The 26426-nt window shown below is 36.8% G+C and overlaps 1 pseudogene; it reads left to right on the top strand.

The window, feature by feature from the left end:
• The window catches only part of LOC102970123, a 97819-nt pseudogene extending 71968 nt beyond the window's left edge, over positions 1-25851 (top strand).
• Positions 25852-26426: the final 575 nt, after the last annotated feature.

The following is a 26426-nucleotide window of genomic DNA, read 5'->3' as shown; positions in this document are numbered from 1 at the left end:
TGGGAATGAATTCTTTAGGAAAAATAAATTGAATAATGTTAAGGATGGAGAACAATCAGACATGGATGAGGAAGTTCTGACATTGACACATATTCTTCTATAAATTCTGAGATGTATTCTGTGCATCATTCAATACATATTTTTTAAATTAAGTTAAAGGATCTCATCAGTGATCTACCAAACAATGTGAAAAACATGATAAATTAAATGATTGATGTTTTAATGCTTCACACATCTACTGATACTGAAAAAAAAAGGTTTATTTCTTAGACTATTTCTTTAGGCTCATTAATTATAATCTTAGGCATCATTCAGATATTGAAAACAAACTTGCAAATTAATCTTTTTCTTGTTAATTTTTGAATAAGTTACTAAAGAGATTTGGTAAACTGGTTAGCTATAGAATCAAATATTTTAAGTTTCTCACGTCTTCAATATGAAGTTTATTACTTATTTATTATAAATATACAAGCTCTTGTTGTAATTTATCTATTAAACATAAGCTAATGTATTCTTAATTATGAAAACATCCGTAAAATGTGTATAGGTTTACTGAATTAAACAATTAAAGTAGATAATTTTTATACTATCAAAAGTCAAACTTCTATATAACTTGGGTTTAATGGTTTTTAAAAATTTGTATTCATGACTAATGTTATTTTATTGACTACTTAGAACCTAAAATCTTGCAAATATAATTTGCTTTGTCTTGGCTCTCATCCAGATAATACTTGAAATAAGTACATAGTTCTCTGTAGATGGTACCTCTTCTTGATATTATGAAAGACAACCGTTAAGTACATTAAAATCATACTCCTCTGACAATAGTGATGGTTTCAGTAAGTTATTGCTACTCAGTGACTATGAATGGCGGCTGATAAGTTTCAAGAATGAGTTGTGATGGCAGCCTCACATTGCCTGACTTTCAAAGAACATGCAAGTGAAGGGACCTTGGTCTTCTTGCTTAGTCTATTTTCTGTAAGTGGGACTTTTCAAGGGTGGACTGTGTTTCTAAGATAGAATGCTTGGAAATACTTGGTGATTTATTTAACATGCCCACCATTACCCTCAGCACTTATAAATAGGTATAGCATCAGTCCTCATTTATTCGATCATTTAAATTTTTTTGAATGCCTACCCTGGCATTGGGATGTCATCTGTATTTCTGTTTGAATTAGTTCCTGACTTTAGTACTGCCTTTAAGGCTATGGAGTTAGTAGCACAGTTTTGCACCTATATCATTCAGTCCCCACAGCTTTCCCATTACATCATCATTTTGTTGATTAGGCAGAGTTCATCATGATGCTCCCACATGAGCAGAGATGCTCTTCAAGAAGAACTTGACCTTTCTATAACTTCTTGCTATTGACAATTCCTTAAATTGAATTTATTCCCAAGAACTGCATCCCTACTCCTATTTTCATGAAAAAGAGTCAGCTTTCTCTGTGCTGACTACACACAACCAAAAGCAATGAAATCCAAGTATCATCTCTAGTCAGCATGTCCTTCAGTAACAGGATAAAGGGGTATGGCTACCTGAATCTAATTCCTCTTTCAAATTCACCAATATAATGACTTATTCCATCTATGTTTAAGGATAGCCAAGGGCAAGAATTGCTACAATAACAGGACTCTAACCCCATGTAAAAACACCTCAGCTTGGGAGGAAGTATCCTCCAAGTATTCCACATGCCTTTCTGTCTCTTAGTTCACTGGGCCTAGCCACTAAGCTTATGGTCAACCAAAAGTATGGTTATTTTTCCACCATGGGTGGGATCAACATTACTGTTCTACTTATCAAGGCCACTTCCCCAATAATACCAATTACTCTCTTTGATTATCTTCCTGAGAATACTACTAAATGATATAGATTTTGCCACCCAGAAGTCAAATGTATATAGCAAAAGAACATTTACCAAATCTGTTCCAGATCCATACTGCATCTAAGGCCAGAGTCTTACAATTTTCGATCCCAAATTATTTCAAGGCACTTTGTCCAAAACAGTCTATCAGAGATTCCATAATGGGATCAAATGACAATATCATGATTAATGTAGATTCCAATAAAGCTATGGCTTAATTTGAATACAAATCACTTTCCATTATCGACTTCTCAGAATAAAATTATATACTAAGCCAAAGAAAATATACAAAAGTATGCAATTTCCTAGTCGATCTGAAAATGTTAAAATTAAACACAATGCCCTGTCACCTTCTCTTATGTATTTCTTTCTGAAAACAAGAAGTCATACATTTCTGTGTCCCTTTAAAAAGAGAGAAGACAAAGGAGCGGGGAGGACCAGGTAGAGGAGAATGAAAAGAAGAAAAAGAAGAGCATGTTCCCAGGTTCTTCTCCAGAAGGGGAGATGTAATCCTATTAAACGAGAACACAACATCACAAGATAATTTCAGAGGATTCTTTCAGTTCTGCATACTCTGGCCCTAACCAGCTACCAGAATGGAGAACAATGAGCCTCTTTATCATTGGTCCTGCTATTATTTAGAGCATCTAAGTACCTGTTTTTTTTTTCCTAATTTCAAGTTTCCTTTCTATACTCCGAATTTAAAATATTTCTACCAATGCCACTTTCTCCTGACAGTGGGGTGTTTATACTGATGACAGGCAATCCTACTGGCAAATACATTGATTTATAATTTGGGAAACTTCAGTTATTTGCTCTCCAAATAGTGCTTGACCTCATTCAGTCATATATGGGTGTCTTCAATTTCTTGATATCCCTAAACATCTATCAACCTAATTCTGTCTGTTCTTCCAACTTGGATGTTGCCCTTACAATATTCCTTGGAGTTCCTCTTGATGTATAAATGTGTTAATTGTTTAGATTGGGGGAAAGCAGTTGTGTTTAATTTTCTCTGCAGAATGGTCTTTATATATATTTTCTGTAATATATGCCTCAGATCCTGCTGGGATCCTCTACAGTAAGAAATGTGTTGCCTTTCATTTCCAGTTCTGTCAACATATGTTTGTTTTCATTCTCCTGAGTAGGGTATTCATATCTAAGAGTTATTTTCTCAACCCCAAATGTAGCCCAGGTCTGGATACTACCTTTGAGATCTACTTATCTTCCCCTAGTTTATATCACCCATCATTTATCTTGCCTTATATTTCTTATTTTACACAATTTCCACAACATATTTCTTGAAAGAATAGTTAATACCAATGTCTCTACTTATAATAGTCAACTTACCTTGAAACTCACTCACCATTAATTTGAGCATTTTTTACAAGTACAGCTAGTTATACCTTGTTACATTTGTTGCAATAGTTTATAAGCTATTGTTATGACCACTACAATTTTCAGTGAGGGCACTTTTCCATTAGCTTTTACTATGCCCTCTGTCCATGGCTTTGAGACGGCATTTCTCCATGGTTTCTGAGTCCTAACTCCATCCCAGGGGAATAATGTCTGTCTGATCTCTGATGTTCACTATATTCTTCTGTTAGGTTTCTCAAGCCCCTACCACTTTTTCTGGCCTGGTTATCAGTCAAAATACTCCCCCTTTGTCTAGCCAAAACCTTAAAAGTAGTTAAATCTTGTTATATTATACACTAAGTATATTTCTATCATTTGAATCAGAGTCTCTGAAACCTTGAATTTCTTTGAAGTATATGCCTTTTCTCTTTTAGCTTGTTCTACTAAATCATCCCCATTTTCAAAGAGACTTTTCTTAAAATACCATCTCCTATTCATAGAAAGCATTTTTCGGTTTCTCTACCTGTTTCTTATGCCCCAACACTTTTTCTATACAACATTATCTCAAGATTAGGTCACCTGAGGTATAAGCTTTCTTGAATAATAATAATTGAGGAATAATTGAATAATAGTAATTTAAGTATTTCTGATTAGCTCATCTCTATCTCTATCCAAGGAACGTTATATGTTCAAACCTGCTGGGACTCCTGTTTCTATTTGTTCATGAATCAATTTCATCATATTCCAGTAAATAGGACTAACATTTGAATTTCCAATATTCACAAGCATAGTTATCAACTGATAAGGAGTATAATTTTAAGGGTATGTTAATATTTTTAAAAGATCATTTTTTAAATTTTTTAATGTTTATTTATTTTTGAGAGAGAGAGAGGGAGAGGGACAGAGAGAGAGACACACACACACACACAGAATCTGAAGCAGTCTCCAGGCTCTGAGCTGTCAGCACAGAGCCTGACGTGGGGCTTGAACCCATGAGATTGTGACCTGAATCAAAGTTGGACACTTAAACTGACTGAGCCATCTAAGCACCCCTAAGAAGACAATATTTAATTGGTCTTGCCTTAATTCTGGTGAAACATAGTAGTTACAGTCTCAAAGCTTTATAAAAAAAAATCTGTTAGTGACCTACACATCTGGCTGAGAAGCAAAACAGAGGCTACTAAGCATACAGAAGTTATTTTAAACTGGTTATTAACAAGTCTTAAAGGAAGCCATGAAGATAAGATACCATGTACCTTGGTTTCTTCAGAATTTCTCTACATGTAACTTTCCAATACAATGTGGGGAATGTGAGAATACAATAAAGTCACATGTCTTACCACTGAAGGGAGCAGGATCCATGACTATAAACCTTATGACAGAGAGGAGCAATTGCCAACCTCCCACAAGTAGGAGAGAGAAAAGGAGGTGCACCATACATGCTCTATTCCCTCTCTCAAATTCACTAGCAGTGGAAGTCCCTCTCTCCTCATGAGGAATGAGTTATGGAAGGCCAGAGAATGGTCCTGGGTATTATGATGACAGGGGTTCTGTTATACTGATGGAAATACCACGATGGCAGTGCAGTGAAGTAGAACTTACTCCACTTTTAGAACTTGTAAGCACACTTAGCCATGTTCTTCAAGGAAAGGCATTTGACCAACAGAAAACATTTTCACATAAGCTCCATCCTGTCCTCAAGATTTCTGTGTCATAAAAAAATTAACTTGGGTCTTCACTCACACAAATATAAGGCCAGAAAATGCAAATGTAACAAGAGGGTATACAGCTATCTTATTCTTTCCTGTTAGTTTGACCCAAAGCATGGTCATCTTACTTGTGCAGATTCTATTCTGAATTTTCTTGGTCCATTGAGAGATAAAGTCATACTTGTTACCTGTTGGAGCCAATTGCAGATCTCTGCTGCTCCTGAAGTCATCTATGGGGTGATGGTAGGCAAAAACAACTTTAACCTACTTTATCCTGCCCGTTATTGGATAATATCTCTATTTGCAAACAAGCAATCAAGAGAACAACTACACGGAGAATGTGGGGTTTTTTCCTGGGTAAAAGGTGTGGTATGGGATTTATAGAAGCTGAACTTGTAGCAATTTTCCTTATTTTTGCCAGCAGATGAGTAATTCCTAAGATCCCAGCAGCATTTATACTGACTTTCCAGAAATAAGAGTTAGGAATTGAAAGAAAAAATTATAGATATATATCTCTCAAAGGTGAAGAACTAGAATAACTTATCCCACTGAAAAAAACAACATCGTCTTAATTATTAACATGGATTAGAATTGTTTTGGTATTTCCAGTTACCCTTTATGTTTTAAAAAAGAAAGCTGGCGTGGCTGTTATCATGTAAGAAATTATTAAGGGGATCGATACATTAATATGGTCTACATGGTGGTCTTCACTAGGTTTATGGCTTAGTTTTAGTGCCTTGAGAGTCACTTCCAGTTGGTTTTGGCTTCTGGGGTTTTTCGAGAATGTGTGCCTTAACATAAGTGCCAGATATGGGGCTTATCATTTCAGTAGCCATATCCAGGAATTGATTCTATACCTCAAAATAGATAGTATTTATGTTCTTTTGTGATAATACCCTTGAGCTGTTATCTCCCTAAATAAGTTAATATATACCATAGAGATATTTTTGGAGCTGGACTAAACTAGAATGTATTAGAGTAGCTTCCCTAAATATTTCTGACCTGAAATAATAATAATTATAATAGGAGTAGTAAGTGTATCACTCTATTAGCATAGGCACAGTTAAAATGTGTCTACTAGTTATCATTTAAAATTAAACTGAGTTGGGGCGCCTGGGTGGCTCAGTCGGTTAAGCGTCCGACTTCAGCTCAGGTCACGATCTCACGCTCCGTGAGTTCGAGCCCCACGTCGGGCTCTGTGCTGACTGCTCAGAGCCTGGAGCCTGTTTCAGATTCTGTGTCTCCCTCTCTCTCTGACCCTCCCCCGTTCATGCTCTGTCTGTCTCGGTCTCAAAAATAAATAAATGTTAAAATTTTTTTTTTTAAATTAAACTGAGTTATGGTCTATACTTAAAAATAATTCATATATTCTTTCATTTATTCATCCTGACAACCTGAGAATTGGCTAATATCATTGCATCTTTTTTAAAAGAGAAGAAAACAAAGTGCAATGGAAAAATAAGGCAACTAGTCCCAGAACACTCAGTAAATAAATGGCTAAGTAGGAACTTGAAGCCATGTCTCCCAAATCTGCATCCTTAACAATTTCACTAAATGTTCTCTGTGGAGTAGAATACTCCAGCATACAAGCTGAGAAGGTGCTTCTGAGTAGGACCCAGATAGCCTGGTTCATACAGCCCTTCAACAGAAATATTAGCAGTACTGAGCAGAAAAAGTAAGTTTGAGTCATGGAACCTAAGATGCCCGCCAGAGGCTGCCTGATGGCAGAGAGTGTGTACTAACAGGTTTGAAGCCTCAGTAGATGGGAAAGCTGAGACTGCCTCCCTCCTGCACACACTGTTTTTGTACACCCCCTAGCATGTCATGGTATATCTCCACACCATGATGAATCTGTACAGTCCTGGCACCGAGAAGAATAGTCTTATAAGCTGTTAAAAAGCTAATGAACATTCACCAAATACCTGCAGAAAACACAAAACCTGAATAAAGATTTGAAGAAAATAATGAGGAGGATGTTACCATTAGTGCAAACACCACTACAAACAACGTAGCATAACTCTGAGAAGTTTTTATCCTTGGGCAATCCCATCACCACCTTAGAAGCAGCGTTTGAGTATCAGAGAATGGCCACTCTCTAGTGCATTATTACCTAGTATAGACTTATAATCTGTGATGTGAAGAGAGGAGGAGTACCACCAAAGGGGGGCTTGCTTTCTGGACAGAAGTATATGATCAGAAGCAGTGAAAATACTGAAGGTCCTGTCTGACATCTGGTCACCTGGGGGAAAACTCTGAACATTTAGTTTTTGAAAATAGAACTTACACAAGACAACAGATAATAGGATGATCATGTTTTTTGTTTTTTGTTTTTTTCTGGTCCAGTCCAATACTTGGAATCAAACAGTGGGCAAAAAAGTAAGAAAAAAATCCTAGCCTAAGCTTTTTCTGTAATTATCTAAAATTATCTAGATTAAACTTGAATATATCTACTGTACCTCATTAGGCATACTGTTCCACTGCCTGCCCTTTCTATCTGAAAATGTTCTCTCATTTTCAAATTGAATTTCTCCCCCATTAACTTACTGCTTAGGTATATTTTAATGGCTTTCCTTTCAACGTAAGCCCACTTGTTTTGGCTGTGAAATTATCTCATTTCATTGTATAAAGCCCAGGTTCATTTCTAATTTTCAGTAATTGTGTCCATTTCTAGGTGAAAAATGTAAGCCCAAACAAAAGGCCTCTTAAAACTGGCGTGTCATTTTCAATTCTTTCTCTTCCAGACGCTGGTTGTTAATTTTCCTTATAATACATGTCTGTTCTCCCTCTCCAATGTACTGTTATACCTAATACAGCAAAGCATCTGCACCTTGCTGTGTGAGGTCATCTCCTGATAGAAGCTGACAGCTTTACATAGCAATGGGCAGCTCAGGTGAAGTAGCCTTCAGGTAACCCATCACCCATTTGTCTTCTGAGTAAAACCCTAAGGAGAACCATAAGTCTATCCTTACTGTTACATTAACTTAGAAATTCACCGGCTGAAAGCTTCGATGCATAGGAACTCTGGGGAAAAGGCACGTTTTATTTTAATTCTAAATATAAATTTGGCCACACACTCATAAACACATACATGCACACACACAGACATTTGATATACATTTGCATGCACATTCACACACATACATTCTGAAAAATCACATACACACACACGACACACTCAATACACAGTGTCTTTATAAACTTGTTTGAAAATAACTTGCCAATACCTTTCAGTCTTTGACTTGTGTCAGTTTGCCAGTGGGGGAGAATGAATTGTAGATGACATTCCAAGTAGAGGAACGAGCTTGTAGAAAGACATTGCATGCTATAAGGACCTTGAAATTTGTAAAACATGGGAAGGAAAGTACATCTGGCACAGAAAAATAAACACAAAATGAGGTTGTAGCTGTAACTTGGAGTAAAGCTGAGAAGAGCCTTGCATGCCAAGCCTCAGACCCTGGACATAATCCAAACACACGGTGTAGGAATCAAGCATCTGAACTCAATCCAAGTGATACAAAGGGCATGAAAAGCATTTCAAATAAAATAAAAACTTTTAACAACTTTTATATACACAATATGATTAAAGTGAATTTATTTAGGGGCGCCTGGGTGGCTCAGTCGGTTAAGCGGCCAACTTCGGCTCAGGTCATGATCTCACGGTCCGTGAGTTCGAGCCCCACATCGGGCTCTGTGCTGACAGCTCAAAGCCTGGAGCCTGTTTCAGATTCTGTGTCTCCCTCTCTCTGACCCTCCCCTGTTCATGCTCTGTCTCTCCCTGTCTCAAAAATAAATATAATGTTAAAAAAATTTTTAAAAAAAGTGAATTTATTTATATTTTCCCTTAACATAGAAGCAAATAATTAAAAAACAATAGCTATGCAGCAGTAGGACAGATAGTAGGGTGATTATTGTCCTAAGAATGAGGAAACCAACATTTGAGGCATTTAAATAAATTTTCAGGTTCACATAATTCCACTGGATTGATGTTTTCAAACTCAATAGCTCAGATAGTACTACACCAGCTGGAGAAGTTTCCTAAAAAGAAACTTGGCTTCTGAAAGTGAGTCACAGTTTAGGTGCACCAAAAGATCTCGAAGCTCCCATGGAAAGACAAAGGACCAGAGAAAAGAAGCGTAGAAGTGTGAAAGATTAATATTATATCCAGATTTAGGGGAAGATACTGACAGAATGTTTGCTAGGGGATTTTTTATAATGAGAAAAAAAAGAAAATAATATGTTACTGAAATGAAGTCTAAAAAAATGACATGCATCACATATATATGAATATCATGTGGGCATTAAGAACAATTTTTAATTCAATGGCAAAGGTTCACTGGATAACAAAGAAAAACAAAACATGCAAAATAAGCTCAAAAACAAAAATCAAAAAACTAACTGTACACACAGTCATGCTTTCAAATACAACTATCATTTACCCACTCATCTAGATCTGTATCATTTATTGATCTCTCCACCTAATTATGCTTTCAATCTGTCTATTTGCCAGGCATATATAGGAGGTTGCAAGGAAACTAATTAGATATTCAGGGATTCCCCCCCCCCCCGCTTTTTAAACTTTTTTTCCATATGCCTCCCAGTGTAGCAGAGACATCTGGTGAGGGAACACATACACCATTAGTGTCTAAGGGGGATAATTTTGCCTTCTCCATAAAATGCACACATTTAGTTACTTACTGTCTTGTATTCAAATGGCAAGTGAGGAGTCAGGGTACAAGGAGCTAGCAACACAAAAATTTCAGTGAGTATTTGTCATAAGTGTCTACTATGTGCTAGGCAATGGAGATGCTCTGTATTTGTGGAGTCAGGTGTGGTCTAACAGATGATAAAAAGTGCAGTAACAATGCAAATGTGTTAAATGGTATAATGGGGCAATGAAAGGTACTTGGAAACTACATATTAAGAATATGGAATCGTGCTTAGGACAAAGTCAAAAGACTTATAGAGCAAGAGCTATTAAGACTCAGATCTTAAAGAGATATGAGCAATATATGCCCACAAAGATCAGGAACACACGAAGGCCCTGAGATGACAGATCCCTGCCTGCCACATTCGAGGAACTGAATTGTATTCAGATTGGACTGTCCAGTGCGTGATTTAGGGGAACAAATAAAATGATGAGTCTTTAGAAGTAGGGAAGTGGCAAGTCCTAAATGTTTCTAGAAGCAGGGGCACCTGGGTGGCTCAGTCAGTTGAGCATGCAACTTTGGCCCAGGTCATGATCTCACAGTTCACGAGTTCAAGCCCCGTGTTGGGCTCTGTGCTGACAGCTCAGAGTCTGGAGCCTGCTTCAGATTCTGTGTCTCCCTCTCTCTTGGCCCTTCCCCAGCTCACACTCTGTCTCTCTGTCTCTCTGTCTCTCTCTCTCTCTCTCAAAAATAAATGAAAACCTTAAAAAAATTTAAATGTTCCCAGAAGCATATTGGAGAAACTTGGGATCTATCCATAGAGCAGAAGCATTTTAATGGATTTGGATTTTGTCAGGTAGGGGTCAGCATTTCAGTGGATTTATTCTGGAGTATTAATTGGTTATAAACAAGGCTGGATGGAGGGATATCTGTTAGGAGGCTATTTCAGTAGACCCAGAAAGAGATGATGGTGGGCTTAATTATTGTAATAAAAACAAAAATAAAGGAAAAATTATAATCCATAAATATGAATATGGTGGTAAGGACCTACTTATAAATGGATTGCTTTCTTGAGAGAGTTTAGGTGAGATGTAAGTGACAGAAGGTGAAAAAAAAAGATTTTTCCTATGAACAAATTTAAATTATCATATAAAAATATCTTGTCATGGGGGTGCCTCGGTGGTTCAGTTGGTTAAGTATCTGATGCTTGGTTTCGGCTCAGGTCATGATCTCACAGATTGTGGGATCGAGCCCCACACCGGAGCCTGTGCTGACAACATGGAGCCTACTTGGGATTCTTTCTCTCCCTCTCTCTCTGCTCCTCCATTTCTTATGCACTCTCTCTCAAAATAAATAAATATTTAAAAAAATGTTGTCATGTATATTAGTGATCCCTTGACAACATTTATAGAAGCCTCAGACCTGAGACTCTCTGAAGAGCTTTTGTTTGTACATGTGTATGTGGTGTGTGTGTGTGGGGGGGGGGTGTAATTTGAGGATCTGGAGGCAAAATAATAGAGGAGGAAGAACTACAGAAATCTTTGGAGAGATGTGGTAAGAATACATTTGAGTCCTTCCAGAGATAATGGGCACTGGATTGGGGGCTACTTGGAGGTTTCTTTATGTGCTGGGGAAGAAAATGTAGTAGGAGATTAAACTGTAAGTGCCTAGAAAAAAAAATGGAATTGTGACACAAATGTAATTCATACCCACTTCTCAATGACATTTGGGTACATCTGTATTTTTCAAGTTTCTACAATAAGCAGATAGCATAAGACCCTTGACATTTACAAGGGATAAATCCCAAGATCTTAGCAAATTTCTAGCTTTGCAAATACAGAAAAGTTTGTATAGTCTCTTCACTTCTTTAAAAATTATATTTCCTTGAAGGTAAATAAGTTTTTAGTGCATTTCCTTTCATAATCAGCAAATCTTATTGCTTCTAACTACAAAATACATATGGAGTCGAAACTAACCTCACAAACTGTGCTGTGACCACTCTAGTTTAAACCATATCTTTTGTTTTTCTTAAAGAACTACAATAGACACTACAACTGCTACCCTTTTTTCCATTTATAAACTTCACATGGCCCAGAATATTTATAAAATGTATATCATATGTCACTCCTCTGCTTAATATTTTTCAGTGTCTTTCCACTGCTTTTTTAAAAAACCCGCACTCATTGCCATAACTGAAAGAAATACTTTATAATCTAAACTTCCTAAATTAGAACTTCTCTTGTACCACCCTTTCCATGTTTAATATGCTGCAGCTGGCCCTTGGGAGGATAAATTGACAATAAACAACATATAGTTTCACCGAAGAAAAAAATTTAACTACACACTTAGAAATACTGCAAACAATTTCAAGTCACAGATATTTAGCACTGTTCACTGTTTCAGTCAGCATAAGCTAAGTTATGCTGCTTTAACAGACACAAATCATTTTTGGCTTTACAAAACAAGGCTAATTTTTTCGTTTATAAAAAGTTCGCCTTGGGTCTAGGAAACTCAGTGGTAAAGCTCATCCATCTGGTCCCTGCCCTCTTGAGACTTGGCCATCCATCACAACACAAGCATTACTTCATAACAACTGCAGTTGCAGGATAATGAGATTGGAAAATCCTTGGGGTATTTTCACTGCCTGTGCTTGAAAGACATGCATTTTATTAGCCAGAACAAGTCACATGGTCTCACTTCACTGAAAGGAGATTGGGAAAAACAGTGCCTGTTAAGTAAAGGCAGGGAAGGAGAACTGGATACTGATGAGCACTGGTAAATTCTGAGTTTACAGAAGAGCTACAGTTAGCTCTTTCAGTTCTAATATATTAAGTTTAACCTTCCTGCAAAACATATACCTCCTTGCCAAGGAAAGCCACCCTAACCTTGTCAAAAAACAGCTCTAAAGTTTAGGTGTTGTGCAATAACAGTCTGTCTGTCAGATATGGATGTGGCTCTTCTTGGACTGGAAACTTATGAACTCTAACTCCAATCCTTCCCATTCACACTTAGTATACTGGTAGAATATAGACAGGATAATGTTAATAAATACTCTCATTCTGAAAGGAAAAATGAAAGATACATAACAGTCATTGTTCCTTAGAAATTCTTAAATTCCAGTGGGCAAACATGGTGTGAATGACCTATCTTGAGAGTAGAGACCTACTCCTTGATGAGGCTCTTATCCTGCTGTCCCCGAAGAAGTTCCCTGTCCAGTGTTCTTAGTGGCCTCCTAGTTCCAACTTCTAAAAGCATCTTTCTCCCTTACCTACCTCCCTCATTATCCTCCACATCCGTATCTGAAGTGGACTTGGGGGAATACGCTCTTCTTAGAGACTCTAACAATTTCTCAACCCACTACCTGCCTGTGGAAGCGATCATTCTGGCAATGAATGTTAACATTTATTGGATGCTTTCTATGTGACAGAAATTATACTAAGCAATTGCATGCATTCACTCCTCACAATAGCCTTCTGAAATGGTATCATAATTATTCCTGTTTAAATTGCCCAGTGTTTTATGGAGAGTCCATAATGGAACCTGAATTCAAACCCTGCTCTGTCTGATACCAATCTGTAATGTTTCATTTACTTCTATTGTCTTTATACTTCTGAGTTGAAGGGATTGTTCCAGGAATTGTTAGAAGTGATTCCTGGAGTAGCTCAACATAATCTATATTTTTGACAAATGCGAAGGGTAATTTTAGGTCTCAAATAATGACAGGCTTTTTCCATCTAGGCCACAAGTTTCTTTAGCAGCACATACTATGTAAACATACAGACACACAGCAGGGCTTTTATATACTTGAATATATAAAGATATAGCTATAGCTATAGTATAGATATAGATAGATATAGATATAAATAGATTCTATATAGATACATATTTTTGTGTATACCAATTCAGATCCATCTGCCAGGAACCAAATCCCCAGTTGCTTTAAAGATATTTACAGGTGTTCAGGTCCAGTATTTTCTCTGATTTTATTACGGTTTTTTTTTTTTTGCCCCCTTACTTTTATTGACTTATTGAGTCTGTTTTTAATGGTAGATGAAAAGGCTACACCATAAACCTGATATTTACCCAAAAATATTTTAAATATTGATATTAATTTATTGGGGGTTTCTCTTTCTGAAGAGAAATTTTAACCAAAAGGAAAGGAGGTTTTTAATTTAATCATTGTTGTGTAGCTGTTTTTATAGGCTTTGACATTCAAAGTCTTTGTAATGTTAATCACTAATAGTTTGGGATCAAAAGCAGTCACCTTCATGGTTCTACCATTTTAAAGCCGATTCTTTCGTGAACTCATCACTTTCTTGAAATGTCCTATAAAATGTGGCCAACTTCACTCAAAATACGCTAGTAAAATTCTTTCGTCCAGTCTTTTCTGTAGGCTTTTAGGTTAAGAGGACAAGTTCATTGTTTACGTGATCTACCTACCAAAATTAAGATTTTTACCACTTTATCATATATAACAAATGTTCACCACTTATGATAAATCACCACATTTCTAGGCATCTGTAACAACAATGTCACATTTGAAGTTTTTCTTATGAGAGCACCCCACTTTCAGCAGTAATTTTCTGTATTAGGCAAGTATCTTGGTGGTTCCCAAGATCATCTCCAGGTTTTGTGTTTTACTAAAAGGACTCATCAAATTCAGAAGTCATTATACTCTTGGCTATAGCTTATTACCATGAAAAGATGCAAAGCAAAATCAACAAAAACAGATGCATCAGGCAAAGTCCAGAGGAAACTAGGAGCAAGCTTCCCAGAATTTTCTCCCAACAGAGTCAATCAAGAGACACTTAATTTTTTCTGCTTTAAAAATGGTAGCTACATGTGTGAACTGCTGTCTCCCAGGGAAGTTTGTTTGAACCTAAGAGCTTTGATGATGGTCACACATAAAGCACACGATACCTTTATGACTGACTTGAACTTACCAAAACTGCAGAATTCCAAAACGAAAGCACATGCCCACCATAATGCACACTGTTTGCATAAACTGTGTAAACAAACTGCCTATCCTTTCCTTCAAAACTCCAGGCATGCAACACACTCTTATCAGTAGGACATTCCAAGAATTTAATTCCCAGATAGTCCCCCACCAAGAACAACTCAACACTACAGACCCTTCTGGGAATGTGCATGTTTTAAGTAATTCAAACCTGAATTAAGTTTCTTGTACATGCCTGTTAGAATGTACTGTGGTAACAACAACAAAAAACTCTACTTTCATTTACTTAAAACAACAAAAGTATTTCACCACCACCATCCCCCAACCCAATTTATGTGAAGTTGACTGAAGACTACTGCAAGGCACTTGATCACCACACAAAAGCTCAAAAACCCATGCTGCTTCTATCCTTTGGTTCTACCATGTGAGGACAAGGCTTTATCTGCCATTGTTGTGGCAGAGGAAGAAGAGATTAGAGAATCAGGTGGATTCTTCAAGGTGTCAGCCAGTAGCACGTGTTTTTTTGTTTTTGTTTTTGTTCACATTTCATTGGTTCTCACAGGGCCCCACCCAACTGCCAGGGGCAGGGATTTCAGACTCCCTGAAGGAGCACTAGAAGTTGTACAGAAACATCTGAAATGAAATCAGGAATTCAGGAACATCAAGAGGCTCTAAAATGGAGCTAGGTAGCCAATGGGGCGTTAGTCTTATATACGTCCACACCTGGATGAAATATGAACTTTTAGACTGTACCAACCACCCCAACTGCCACATCCTGGTGCAATTCTCAGAATGGGGCTTATTTCTCTCAACTCCAACCTAGCAGCTGGCATAGTAACCTCTTCTATCTAAACCAACATTAACTGTTTTTCCCTATGCCAATCATAATTCTATTAAAACAACTTCCATAAGCCTGTGGTTTTTGCCTTTATCAACTCTTTCTCTTCCTTCCTTGTAGCACATTTCAGTTTCCTCCTGAATTTTTGCCTCCTGGATTCAAATTCCTAAATACTCGAAATGCATTTTTGGTTTGCTTTACAGCTTCAGTTCTGTCTTATTCAACAAAGGAACACAGATCCAGTTATCAGTGAGAACTAGAGGCATCCATCGTATTTACAAATTGTCAATATTGTGGATGTGAAATCTATGAATGACAGAGAAGTTATACATAGCTGTAACCAAAAAAAATCATATTTTAAAAATTGCTGGGAAGTAAAAAAAAAAAAAAAAAAAAAGCCAACCAAGGGAACTAGTGGTCACAAAAAGCTTCCCTTGAAATTAGAACATTTTCATTTGTTCACTCATGTCAGTATCAAATCTTCTGGAAAAAAAAAAAGAAGAAACAAAAGCCTGCCTTTGCCAGAAGTCAGAAGGCAATGTCTCATAATAAAAACAAGTAAACATGTTTATTCTCTTGAGATCGTTTGGAGAAATCTTAGATGGTCTTTTCTTCTTTTAATTTTTTTTAATGTTTATTTATTTTTGAGAGAGACAGACAGAGTGCAAGCAGGGGAGGGGCAGAGAAACAAGGAGACACAGAATGAGAAGCAGGCTCCAAGCTCCGAGCTGTCAGCACAGAGCCCAACGCAGGGCTCAAACCCACAGAATGTGAGATCATGACCTGAGCTGAAGTCAGATGCTTAACCAACTTAGCCACCCACAGGCCCCAATCTGAGACAGTCTTCTAAGGAGAAAGGAAATTTCTCCACAGCCTGGTAGAGTAAACCCTCCAGAGGGATAGGGATTGGAACTTCTACCCATTTTGAACAGTGTAGCTATCGAATATTTTCTACACACCTGACCTTTTGGTAAGGAATCTACATAAATCAGATTAATTATTCCTTACAAGAATCTTTTGAAATAGGCATTTTAAGAACGCCATTTTAGAGATAAAGAGTCCCAGGTAAAATAGAGAGGTAAATTAGAAAGTGATAGAACGTGAACCCTGGTTTGTGTTGCTCTGAGATACATGCTTGTAACTACAAGGTGAATTGTTTCTCAAAAGGAGATGACCTCAGAGCTGTGAGTAAGGCTGTGTCACCAAGAGTGGACAAATGAAGCAATTGAGAATGCCACTCACTCTCAATTCTTCTGCAGTCCTATGCATTCTTCCAGCCATTATCATTTAAATAAGAATGTATCTGGAATAAGAAAGTTTATTTACTGCAATTTCTACTATTTTTATGAGGACTTATTATTGGGCTGATATCTCTTGATGTGTAGAGAATTGTACTACAAGTCAGGGCAGGGATGCCTAGGAGGGCAGGGTAGGAGAGAGGGCAGGGGGCACAGGAGGCCAAGAGCTTGGAGGCAGGGTGTGGGGGTCAAGGGTTCATGGATGAACCAGCAGTAGAGTATGGCCAGGGGTGACACAGGGCAGGCAAAGAAGAAATAGCCAAGAATATTGCCCTAAAAGTCCTTATTGCTTAGTCAGAAAAATAGAATAGATGCATAAAAGTGGTAGCCAAGCATCTTGAGTCAATGTATTTTTCTTTTTAAAAGTCTAATTGATGATTAGATAGGATGTCACTCAATAAAAACGTTTATTATAGTCTGCTTCATGGAAGATGTTGCAAATTATGGAGGGAAATGGTAAGAAGGGTCACTATGGTTGAAGTGGGTAGAACATGGGATTCAGAATCCAATTTGAAACAAATTTCTTCCTCTTAATAGTTACACAACTGGTTATTTCATTGTTGTTAGCCTTGTTATCTGTAAAATGGGGATAATGATAACTATCTTATATTTTACGGAAGAGTCAATGAAATAATGTATATGTCATACTCAGCACCTTTCTTGAAACAGTGTGAGCCTCGATCTGTATCTGTTCTTCCTCATCCTTGCTTCAAGGCTGGAGTGATCCATGGTCTTCTGCCAATCAACTCCTTAATTAAGGAGATATTTACTGAATTCTCACTCTAGAACAGTAGTCACTGTTTCAGTTGCTTAGGATTGAGCAGTGAACAAACCAGGTTTCTGCTTTCTTGGAGCTTATATTCTTGAGGGAGTTCATTCAAAAAAAGAAAAAAATAAAACAAAAACAAGTAACCAAATAATTATACATGCCTATCTCAAATGGTGATACATTTTACAAAGTGATTCAAAGTGTGATGTGAGAGTGAAGGGGAGGTAGTATAGTTGGGGGAACCTCTCTGGTAAGAGGATATCCAGATGAGCAGACCTGGAGACAACTTTTTTCAGTGGGAATAACGTATGTAAAGACATGGATTTGGGGGCGCCTGGGTGGCTCAGTTGGTTAAGCGTCCGACTTCAACTCAGGTCACGATCTCATGGTCTGTGAGTTCGAGCCCCGCGTCAGGCTCTGGGCTGATGGCTCAGAGCCTGGAGCCTGTTTCAGATTCTGTGTCTCCCTCTCTCTCTGCCCCTCCCCCATTCATGCTCTGTCTCTGTCTCAAAAATAAATAAACGTTAAAAAAATATTTAAAAAAAAAGACATGGATTTGATGGATGAGCTTCACGTTTACATGGAAGTAGACTGGCTGGAGCATAGTAAACACCAGGAAGAATGACAGGACAGAGGCTGGCATGAAGGTATGCTGCAGACAACATAGGTCCTGTTAAACCACAGAAGAGCCTCTGGATTTATTCCCAGAGGCAGCTGTGACAATGGCAGAAGGGCCATGCCAAGGAATCAGAGAAGTGCCGTGGGGGTAATGCCGCGGGTAGATGGTGAGGATGCTGAGTGCCATGATTGGGAATTTAAACAGTCTCATTACATCACTTCAAAAACTCAATGCACCTCTTCCTAAGCAGCCCCAGAACCTTTTTTCTTGCTTGACCAAATGTGATCATTAGCCAATTCACATTTTTCTCAACCCATTTCTTCCAGGCCATTGATCCATGTGGCCTGGTCCAGCCATGCTGAATTTTCCTTCCAATGAATAAACTCCCTTTCACTGCCTCTCTGACTGTCCCCTGTGCAATTTCCCGGCGTTTCTTCCATTTGGTTCCTGGTCATGCCTCTGTTACCGTTTTCATTATTTTAAAAATGGAGAGGATGTGTTTCTGCTGAAGTTGCCCAATCTTGTTTTCACTCTATTGGACTCCAAAGTGTGCTGTCTGGATGCCGGCAGATGGATGAGGCAGAAAAGCCACTGATTTGATTTTCCCTTTCAATTTTCAGATCTTTCACTGCTTGCCTGGTTTCGTTTTCTCTTCTAACAGTGCATCTAAATATGTGCCTTTTTCTTCCCTCTTGAGGTAATCCTTTTTATTGCTTTTACCTGTAACATTTGCCTTTGATGGTTTCTGGATATGTGTTTAGGATCAAAGATGTTCTGTTGTATGCTTAGTTATCTGTCTGTGCTTTAACTTAGTTATCTCTCCCTTTGTTCTGTGATTTTTTTTTTCTGGCTTACTTTTTCAGCTCTCTTTTCTTAGAGATTCCTTTATTTAGGGTGTCACAATAGTGTTTCTTAAATAAACTTTTTGGCCTCCAGAATTTTTTATGTGTCAGATGGTACCCTATTATTGGTATTTTGAAAGAGAAGTGCCACCTCAGAGAAGCTCAGTAGCCCTGCGCAGGGTTTGATGCTTTGTTCTTCTTCTAATGCCCAACAATCAATTAGTAAGTATACATTCCCTAAATCCGATCTCCCCTCAAGCCAAAAAATAGCTACTCATCTGTCTCTGCTGATGGCAGTAAACCTAAGAGGCTTGTTTTACTAAGTATCTGCAGGAAATTTAAAATAATTTCCTAACTGTCATTGCTCCCTTACCTCCCAGAAATCACAACTGTAGAGATTCCAAGTAGTATCGTATGTCTATGGTGGGCCAGGATGCACTCAAATCGCATGATTATGCTAAATATTTGGAATATCTATATATTGCAGACTGTCATCCTTTATTAGTTCCTTCTTTTGTTTTATTTTTTTTTATGACACCTGGCTTGCTTTATTAGCTGGATCTGTCCTCAGTTACATATACCGTGTTTTTGTGACAACACTTTCACTAAATTATTTGCAGTTTTCATGCATTCCTACACTTCTCAACCACATAATAGAATGGACCTCAATGGACATGCCACATTCCTTTTTTATATAGGTTTTCTTCAATTTTGCCCCCAGATTTCATATCAACATTTAAAGTTTGTCATGAAATATATCATAATTTCTCTAGGTATTTCTAAAATTTGCTGGTTGAAGGATGGTATGGATACTATTATAGGTAGACATGAATATGTATTTGCTTCCTGCTTAAATGCACTTTTGATCATTATAAAACCAATATAACTACAGTATCAAATTATGAGCAATTGAAAAATAGAGAACAATACTCTCTTAATATAATCATGCTAGAAGCACTGCTTACACTTCAGATCCTACAGTTTCTGTTTCAGAGAAACTTATGATGCTCCTGCACATCCAGGACTTGTTAGACTCTAGGAATATAAAGAAGAAATGGAATAGTCTTTGAGCTCACAAGGGACCCCAGGGAGATGGCAGTCTCTTACAAAGCCTACAAGGAAAGTGTTTTAGAGTAATGTCTCAGACTCTGGGATAAAATGAATTAGGGGAAACTTAAGTGTTCATGAAAAGGAGGCAGAGAAAAATTCTGAGGAAAAGGGACTCCCAGGTTTTATTTTAAGGGATAAATTGGGCTAACATAAGACAGGAAGGATAGGAAGGTCATTATGGGAAAAAGAAATGCTATGAATCAAGGCACGTGCCACAGTTTCATTTGGTATACTATAAGCAACTCACTGTTGCAGAAATATAACCTATGTGGTGGGAAATGTTACAAATAGACTTCTTAGCCAATTTCAGGCTAGTCTGTGCATGATACTTTGAACATAGTTTTAATCAAGGAACATGTAGATATAGAGCTGTGTTTATTTTTATACATATACATATATGCGTGCATACATACATGTATGTATGTTTATAGCACATTGCATTTAATATAAAGTCAGGTGGCTATACCGTATTACTTATTATTAAATATTACCTATTATTAAATATTTTAAATTTCTAAATAAGTATTGTTAAGTAAATAAAATAACATTATGGCTATTGCTCAAATTAGTGTCATTAACCCCAAGTTTTTTGTGTTTGTTTTTTTTTCCAACAGACTGAATCATTCCTTTAGAGTATGTTCCCAGGTTGGCAGATAGGCTAGCAAAATATAAACATTTGTACAATTCTTGGTAGATATTAGAAATCACTTAATAAAATAGTTTTTACTAATTTAAGCTTCCACCTACATGCAAGTTGGAATGTATATACATTTCCCAACAGCCACTCCCAACACTGGGGATTTTTTTTCCTCAAGTTTTGCTAATTTATTTGGCAGATTATTTCTTAGTCGTTAGTCTCAGATCCTTGTGATGCAAGGAGAATTATTCTCATGCCTTAATGATGTTATAAGGATTAATGGAAGTAATGAATGAAAATTGCATAGCACGCTGGCACATACAAGTGTTCGATAAATTATAGCTATCATGTTATTATTATCTCTCTAATAAAAACTATCTTGATCTATTTTTCTCTTCCTGGATCTATCGGAGAATTAATAACTTAATGAATACTTAATGCTCATGTTAGAAAGCATTTTTATTTTATACCAGTGATTGACTACCAGCACACAAAGCTCACAACTATGATGAGGTGCAAAAAGTAATGTGGTAATTTCAAACCTCTCAAAATCCATGAGTCCATGTAGACTCTAGGTTAAATACAATTTAGGCAAATCCCTAAGGTTTAAACTAAGACAAACACTTAAAGTAGCCCAATATAATACCACATTATAGCCAGGGCAAACTACTATTACCTCTATTTCTTAAATCCAAGAGTTTTTATTGTAGTAGAAACCATTCAAATGTGGAAGAGCATTGTTTTAAGTACAAGTTCTGTTAAAGAAAACTGGGGGAAGGAGAGAGTGTGAAAATAAATGTGTTCTCAGATAGTAAGAGATTAAACTTCAAGTACCACTGTAGATCTTACTGTTGCCAAAAATGTTAGGCTGAGGTATAAAAACAAAACAATTAAATAAAACACATTGATGATTGTTATACCAGTAGCACACTCTGTCTCCTTTCCTATGTAACCCAATCTATTTATTTATTTTTGGTTATGGTTATTGAAATATAACTTAAAATAAAATTCATCTGTTTTAGCTATTTCTCTTAAAGAATCTGTCCACTTAAGCTGACTTATCAAATTAATAGTCATAATATTGTTCTTCAGGTTACTTTATACTTTTAGTGTCTGTAGGACCTGAAGTGATGCCCCCTCTTCTGTTCTTGATATTGGTAATTTATGTCTGTACTCTTTTTTCCTTAATCAGTTTGACCAGAGTTTTATCAATTTTATTATTAATATTTTAAATGACCAGTTTGGGTTCTAGTAATTTTGGGGTTCTAATAATTTTCTATCTTTAATATTTTCAGTTTCACTGATTTTTGTTCTTCTTTCCTTTCTTCTTTTTCTTTTAAATTTAATTCACTTTTTTTAAAATTTGTTTTATTTCTTAGGTTGAATCTTCAAAGATTAGTTTGAGGCATTTTTTCCCTAATGCTATCATTTTTAAGCAATGCTTAAGCTGCATCACATAAAAATTGATTCATTTTATTTTTATTTTTTAAAGTTTATATTCATCCATTTTGAGAGAGAGAGAGAGAGAGAGAGAGAGAGAGAGAGAGCGCGCACACGCACAAGCAGGGCAGAAGCTGAGAGAGAGAGAGGGAGACAGAATCCCAAGCAGGCTCCACACTATCAGCACAGAGCCCAATGCAGGGCTGGAACTCATAAACCATAAGATTGTTTATGTTAGCTCAAGACCTGAGCCAACATCAAGAGTTGGATGTTAAACCAACAGAGCCACCCAGGCGCCCAAAAGTTGCTTCATTTTAATTTAATTCAAAACATTTCCTAATTTCATGTTTGTTTTCTACTTTGACATAGGATTGATTCAGAAGTATGTTTTTAAAGATCCAAATATTTCAGAAATTTTCAATTATTTTCTATTGATTTCCAGTTTCATTCCCTTGTGGGCTGAGGACATATGCTATGCAATTTCAGTCTAGAAGTTTTGTTACACACAAGTGGTCTACCTTGGTAAAGAGTGTGTGTGCACTTGAAAAAAAAAATGTATTCTGTTGGGTTTTTCCCTGTGTCCCATGAAGGTCAGTTAGGTCAAGTTAATTGATAGTATTGTTGTTCATGTCTTACACTTGCTCACTGAGTTTCACTTTACTTATTTTATCAATTACTAAAACATCTCTCACTATAATTGTGGATTTTAGACTAGTCATTTTTAAAATGCTGTGTGTAGTGGCACTGATTCTTAATGTCTAATAAATTAGCAAATTTTCTTTTATTTATTTAAAACCATATAATTATCCAAAAAGTGTCTGCTGATGCTTAAATTCAATGTAATTTAGGGCTTAGTCAAAACAAGAACCACCAGATACTTTTCATCGAGCAGCATATAACAACTATTTATGCATTCATGTATAATTAAATCAAAGACATATTTTAGTATTTAGGGATCTATCCTTACTCAAGAAATTTTCTAGATATCATTAACCAAAAAGCCACATACTAGATTTCTTCTGACATTATGATCCTAGGGATGGTTTTTAGAAAATTCGCATTTTGAGGCTCAATTATATCAGTTGTAAAAGAGAGAAGGGTAGACCAAATGGGATTTTAAGAAGCTTTACTTTCTATGACATCATTATCATCATCAAAATCAGCATACTTGCTTTATTTACATTTGTCGGATTTAATATGTGTTTTGTGGGCCTACCACTATTCTTCTATGAGATAACTTACTGAATTGAGCCTCACTTTGTCAGTTGTAAAGTAATACAGTAACCACAGCCCTGCCTATATCCTGGGAAGTTGTAATAAATGAGAAGTTGAATAGGCAATTTATTTTGCACTAGTCAAGAGCTGTACACAACCAAATAAACATTATAATGATTATTATAGAGCAAAAACACTCACATGCTAGTGGAAGTTGCTAATTCTGAAACACACACACACACACACACACACACACACACACACACACACACACTAACCACTTCTGCCCCAGAAGCTTAATTATAACTGTACTATCACTTGTATAAGTCTTTGAATGATCTTATATTGTTTCTAACTCAACATTTCATGATCTCTCCTTCCCTAGGCAGCTAATTAAATCAGCAGCTGAACTCTTCAATTCATACCAAGGCAATCAAGAATGTCTATTTCTTTTCAACTAGTTCTCTCACATAATTGCACAGTTCCTTTTTTCTAGAATCTTGAAAAAACAAGATAGAATGGACTTAATCGGTTACTTTCAGAGTCACAAACAAGACTGACTTCTAAGACTTTGGCCAACTGGTATCTGAATGGAAGATGGTTTGATTGGCTGAAAATGAGCTAGTCGATGTCCTAATGAGGGTTTTGATTAATTCACACCAATGATTCTGAATTTGTGCCATCTACTTTAAAAAGAAACCTAACTTGTGAAGCATTATTTCGTATTTTTCATCCAGAGAGGATTAGTGGAGAGAAAATTAAGTTCCCTCATCTAAGTAAGTACCTCAGGGAACTATTCACCTATCAATGTATGGGAGAGTTTCAGCCTGTAACTTACCCAATTTCATTAACATTAATGGGAGTTTTGTGTGAAATCCTGTGTGAATCATTGCTTTAGGAGATCTGTAAGAGTTGGTTGATTACTTTTATTTTGTAATGGCTCTATTCTCCAGCTCAAACTTTTAACTCGTTAGGCTTGCAATAGATGCTAACTTTTGGAAGGAATCAAACTTGGACTCTTTAAGGTAATTAAATCAGAGGAGCATCACATGGAATTATTCACCATTGTGAATGTTAGATGCTTGCTGCATATTAGGTTCCCAGATGTTCCACTGGACTGCTGTCTATAGTGTGTGAAGACTTAAATTTGATTTTTTAGCTTTTATCCAATTCTGTTTTATTAATATGCACTTATTTATAAGTATTCTTACTCAAGCCCTCTATTTTTCCCTCATTGCTGGGCCATGAATTCTGCACCCCTTTGGGTTATCCTTTATGCACCCGGCCCTTGCCTTTCCTTGGCTTCTACTTACCAATGATTCTTACATGGTATGAAAAAATAATTTGTGTCCAAACCTGGACGATTTTGAAAATTAAAGGGGAAATTTGAGAGTCTGCATGGCCTGGGTGCACATGCACAAATACCCAGGAGATGCACTAGGGGACCTGAGCAAGCTGGGCTCCTCTTGGGTCCTGTGCAGCCTTAGTGACTGGGATGAAAACAGAGCAAGAAGCCCAGCTGGTGGGCAGCCCTGGGCCCTCTGACTGAGGTCTTGCTGGGTTGTTTTGCTGTCAGGGGCCTCCTTCTTTGGACCTAGGGTGCTCATGTATCCCCAGGCCTGGGATTTAAGAGCATTTTGAGAATTCAGAAGAAGAAAAGAGAACTTCTGACTCGGCAAAAATTTGGATGAATTACCTGGTGAATGACAAAGAAAGCACCCGAAATCTTACAGTATTTCTCTTTCTTTGATGAAAGCCTCACTTTATGTGTTATAAGGGAGATACAGTGTGAAGAATCAAGAGCAGGGAATCCAGAGATTCCAGCAAATCCGGATCTTGATTCTGGGGTACGTGAACATTTGGGTGGTTGGATCAGGATTCAGTTTTAGATTAAATTGCTGTAGAATTTGAAGCTGAATCTCAATTCAGAAGACTGTAACCTTAGTGAAGAAGAATAACTCTCAGAGGAAGATGATAAGGTATGTCAAGGTAAATCAGGCAGGAGAGAGTGAAGTATATTCACTTGAAGAAGATGCTGAAATTTCCTTGGTAGACTACTGGAAGTATACTTTATGAAAGGAATCCTTCCCTTCCACTCCATTGCAACAGATGCTGGACAATTGGTGAGAACTGTCTTCACAAAGAGAAAGTATCTGTACAAGCCTATCTAGAAAAGTCAATACAAGTAGAAGAGGGCTTTGATGTTCCTGACTGTAAACAAATGAACAAACAAAAAACTACAGTGGATGATTCCAAAGTGTCATATGTTGAAGAAAATGATGATCACACAAGCCTCCCAAAATCTAACAAAGTAAGCACTACACTCAGCCATCAACTTCTAATTGCATTACTTACAGCAGCCAAGAAGATGTCAAGGAATTTGAATGCGAAGAAACACAAGACAAAGAATAAAATATGGAATCTAGTTTTCTCCTTAATGCAATTGATTCTCGTGTGATTTGCCAAGGTTGACCTAAAAATAGGTGCATTGTCCACTGCAATATCTTATGGCATATTTTGCATGTGCAAAGAATCTTAAAAAACTATGCAAGATGAAAAAGTCCTAGAGATATGCTGTACAACATAGTGCATACAGTTAACACAGTATGAGGTACTTAAAATATGTTGAGGATAGTTCTCATGTCAAGTGTTCTTACACAGACACACACAAATGCACACAAAAGAACAAAAGGAAATTGCTGGAGGTGATGGATATGTTTAGTACCTTGATTGTGGTAATAATATCATGGGTGTATGCTAATGTCCAAACTTACCAAAATGTATACATCAACACGTGTAATTTTTTGTAATTTATATCAATTATACCTCAGTAACCTTAAAAAGAAAGAGACATAAGCCCTACCCAGTATAAAGAAAACCAATTCAAATGACTGTGATATTTCCACTAGTTGACCTGTCCATAAAATAGAATTACATATTTCTAACAGTATAACCCAAAACATTTAGATGAACATGAAATGTATTATTTTTTATATATGTCAAAGCAAGAAAGTATTTAGTCCATGCATATTTCTTGTCTTCAGTGTCATTTACCTACTGGGAGTAGATAATGAATATTTGCCTCCTTTCAGGAAAATGTAAATTTGTGTTTATATTGTATATTTGGTTTT

Source organism: Panthera tigris, chromosome A3 (assembly GCF_018350195.1).
Source record: "Panthera tigris isolate Pti1 chromosome A3, P.tigris_Pti1_mat1.1, whole genome shotgun sequence".
NCBI classification, from domain to species: Eukaryota; Metazoa; Chordata; class Mammalia; order Carnivora; family Felidae; genus Panthera; species Panthera tigris.
Note: the sequence above shows the minus strand (reverse complement) of the source record. Positions and strands in the feature narration are given on the sequence as shown.